The 4,495-nt window shown below is 38.2% G+C and overlaps 1 protein-coding gene across 3 annotated transcripts in view; it reads right to left on the bottom strand.

Moving 5' to 3' along the window:
• Positions 1 to 4,495, bottom strand: part of PHACTR1 (phosphatase and actin regulator 1) — a 525,402-nt gene that overhangs the window by 388,135 nt on the left and 132,772 nt on the right. The gene's annotated exons all lie outside the window — the stretch shown is intronic.

Consider the following 4,495-nt stretch of genomic DNA (forward strand, 5'->3'; position numbering starts at 1 on the left):
TATGATACAGCCTACTGCTCCTAGGCTACAAGCCTGTACAGCACCGTACTTTACTAAATACTGTAGGCAATTGTAACACAATGATATCTATATATTTAAACATAAAAAAGATAAAGTAAAAATACAGTGTAAAACATAAAAAATAGTACACTTGCATGAGGCACTTACCATGAATGCAGTTTGAAGCTTGCAGGACTGGAAGTCACTCTGGGTGAGTCAGTGAGCGAGTGGTGAGTGGATGTGAAGGCCAAGATGTTACTGTGCACTGCTGTAGACTTTATAAACACTGTATACTCAGGCTACACTAAGTTTATAAAACAACATGAGATTAAATCAAGTACAAGAGAAAATGATGCAACCAAGATGTTTACTTGAGAGATATGAGGCTGCTGCCTGCATAACACGCCATGCTGTTTTACAATAAACATTTTTTTACAAGTAGAAAGAGTACACTCTAAAACAGTGATAAAAAGTATAGTATAGTAAATACATAAACGAGTAACATAGTCATTTAACATCATTATCAAGTATTATGTACTGTCCATAGTTGTACATGCTTTTATACAACTGGCAGCACAGTAGGTATGTTTACACCAGCATCATCACAAATATGTGAGTAATGCTTTGCAGTACAGTGCTATGATAGTTACAACATCACTAGGTGATAGGAATTTTCCAGTTTCATTACAATCTTATAGGACCACCATTGTATATGCAGTCTGTCATTGATGGAAACATCATTATGTGGCATATGACTGTATCTTTATTCTCTTTCTCTCTGTCTCTCTCTCTGTCTCTCTCTCCCCCTTTCTTTCTCCTTCCTTTCCTCTCCCCACTACCCCTTTCTCCACTACCAGCTTCTAAACATTAACTAAGCTCAAGACTTAGTAAACACAACAGGTCACTGTGGGAAGCGGAGAGGAGGAAGAATAAAAGCATTCTGCAAAGTGTGACTCTAGCCCAGTAACCCTTAAGGGACCATGTGTTTCCTTTGAAAGCTTTATTTTTAGCTGAAAAGTGAAAAACAGACTAGTTTGGTTCCTACAAGCCACTTGACTCTGCAGCACACAATCCTGCAGAAACACCTCCCATCTATTGTTGGTACTTTTTTTCTGTCACCAAAGCACAGTCTCTTCTCAGCAAGGCAACTTATATAAATGTTTTATTCACATGGGGAAGTTAGGCGCCCTGTGGAGGCTCCTTAACCTTTGTGAACATAAATGGAACATTTTGAATATTCCTCCTCAATTACCCCATCTCAACCTGCAACAACGTGGTGTGCGTGTGGGAGGAAAGAGGATTGAGCAGGCTGAGCCTTACAGGCACCAACTCTTTCTTACATAAAGAATAGCAGTGCTGGGCTGCAGAGGGAGAATTCTTGAAACTTTTCCATTCCTTCTGGGGAGAGAGGGACTGACAAGAAAATTTCAGAGTTGCATGGAACCAGTCCTTCATAGAAGATGTGGGTGGAGGTGTGGGGAGAAAGGAAGATGTTAAAACAGCCCATGAGTGAAGTTTCAAATGCAACCAAAATATTTTTCTAACTTCTTTCCTTTACCAGGAAAAAGCTCAGGTATTATAATAAATGAAATTTGCTTGCTTGATATCTCACTTGTTCTGGATGAGAGGAAATGAAAAGCTTTAAGTCTGCAATCACAAACACTACCATCAGCTTGAATTACTTGAGTACAGTGAAGGTGTAAACCCTAGTCTTATTTATAGTTCTTCCTCAAAACTGTTGCTGAAATTTGCTGGGTACCTTGCCTATTCGCAGATGGTATAAAACATAATTAAAAGAATTGTGTATCTCCTTCTTCAATCTCTCTTTTAATCAGAAAGAGAGTAACTCGGAGGTCCCTTCAGCTATTCCTATCACAGGAGAATGCCTTTCTTAGGGTGGGGCAGAGGAAAGTGTGAAAAGTAAAGGGTGGAACTAAGGGCCAAAGTTCTACTGAACTTCATTACTGGGTCATTCGAATTCCTTGGGGAATAGAATCATAAGGTTTTATAGCTATAGGAAAACATAATATCAAACTTATCACATCCCAAATTGATCCCCCAAGTCCTACAAGGCCAAAGGTATTTATGGGGACAGTGTAATAAGCTCTTTAAAAGTGAGACTGTCCTAGAAAACCAAGAAGTCAAAATCTTTAGTTTTGTAGCTTGACAAACTATAATATTTGAGTAGTACTGATAGGCAGAGAATGAGGAAGTTTTCACAATGGCCCTTTATGATAGCCTTAAGCTACTGAGCAACTAGCACACTGCCTATGGGAATAATGTACAAAGGTGCTCATTAGAGAGAGTGAAAATATCATTGAAGATGAAAAGAGCTTGGGGAGGAGGAATTGTCTATATACATATGTGGACCCATTAAGCAATTGCATGGTATTTCAATAATAAGCTCAGACTGGAATCCAGACAGAGGTAGCGGGCCTGATGTTGCTGGTATTTGTCAAATCAATTCATCAGTATTGAAGGATATTTTTCTGCTCCCATGATACCATCATTGTCAAAGTATTTCACCACTCTGAAGCAGCAATGTTAGTATAAATGACATGATCGGTAGTCATTATCCTTCTTTCTCCCCACCCCTCCTCCAAGGTCATTGGCAAGCTATATTTCTGCTGGAGTGACTAATTATCCTGGTTTAACAAGGGCTTTTTTCCGAGATTTGAAACTTTCAGTTTTAAAAGCTGGGACAGTAACTGGGCAAATTGGGATGAGTCGTTCACCTGACCTTTCACCTATTCTCCCCATTCTCTATTTCTTGCCTTTGGCTAGCTTTAACAACTAACACACTAGCACTAACACACCAAGCTTAGTTGTGCAGATAGATGATGAAAATATGCAATCAATAACACAAAGTAGAAAGTCAAGAACAAAAAATGCAGTTGATTATAAAACGCTGGGCTATATAAATCAAACCTGAAATCTGTTTAAGCTATGGATGAAACCCAAAGTGGAAACTAAGTCTTACGTGCTATTCTAAAGATCCCCATGTTTATCTCATGATTTTTCATCTGATCTTTACAAAAGGAACAAATTAGCTGAAAGAACTATTACTTAGACTTTAAAACTCAATGTTGGTGTGTAATTTCTCTCTTAATTACATGGAAGTAGAAAGAGCATCACCCTTTCAAACTGGCAGCATTGCTATCTCCTGGGAACATGTGGGGCAAATTCTCAGGCCCCACTCCAGAGGAACTGAATCAGATACTCTGGGAACGGGACACAGCAATCTGTGTTTGCACAACCCCTTTAGACAACTCTCATGCACATGGCAAAAATTCAAGAAACACTGAATTAAGGTACCCAAACCCTATTTTACTCACTTGTGATTGATAATGGATTAGTAAGACACCCAAAGAATTCAAATGTTGAGTCTAGTTTTTGTATCACTCTATGTCAAGGACAGGCAATTAAGCATCTTCAGTATCACCACCAACAGTAAATATTTCACAGTGCTAGATTCATGGCACCTTAGTATCATGCATGAAACTCAATCAATGCTATCCTCTCTGGTCCTTTCTCATCATTCCTGTTTGCTCACAAGTTAATCTCATAAATCATGAATTGCTACAGAACCGGCCTTTGCTGAGTGGTAACAATTTGGTTGGTCCTGAAATTCTGCATAGTCAATTGGGCTTTTCATTTATTTTAGCATCATACTGAAAATAATTTATTATTTTAAAAGTTGGGAAAACATAACAAATGCTTTTTATGAAGAATAGAAGCACCAAATCAATTATCATCCTATATTATAAAATGAAATCACAAGTACCCAAACCCAATTTTTTTAACATTATTTAAAAGACACATTTATTTCCTGAGACAGCCCTATCAGGCTCTCATACTGTGGTCAGATCCTGCCTGAGATTCTTGGCCTTCGAATGGGAAGAACTCATTCCAAACATTTCATAATCTCAAGTCGTTAGATTTTTTTTCTTTCGGGTTAATAAAACAATGGTTATCTCAATATGACAGTTATGAACTAAATGTTTCAATGCCTCCAGAATTCATACGTTGAAGCTCTAATCCCCAGTGTGATGGTATTTGAAGTGGGGCCTACTGGAAGTAATCAGGTTTAGATGAGATCATAAGGGTGGTACTCTTATGATGGGATTAGTGCTTTATAAGGAGAGGAACAAAACCCAGAGATCTCTGTTTATCCATCATGTGAGAACATAGAGAGAAGGCGGCCATCTGCAAACCAAGAAGAGAGTTCTCACCAGGAACTGAATCTGCTGGCACCTTGATCTTGGACTTCCCAGCCTTCAGAAAGGTAAGAAATAAATGTCTATTGTTTAACCCACCCAGTCTCTAGTATTTTATGATAGCAGCCTGAGATGACGAATACATACAGTTAAGATTCCAGCTTCATAACTTCTCTACCTATACTATTGGTTAGTAAATGATGTTGACAGTTATAAAACTTTAGATTTCATAGAGCCCTTTTGTAGATTACTGAAAGTCTCCATTTAATATTGAAAAA

This window comes from Pteropus vampyrus, unplaced genomic scaffold (genome assembly GCF_000151845.1).
Source record: "Pteropus vampyrus isolate Shadow unplaced genomic scaffold, Pvam_2.0 Scaffold80, whole genome shotgun sequence".
NCBI lineage: Eukaryota > Metazoa > Chordata > Mammalia > Chiroptera > Pteropodidae > Pteropus > Pteropus vampyrus.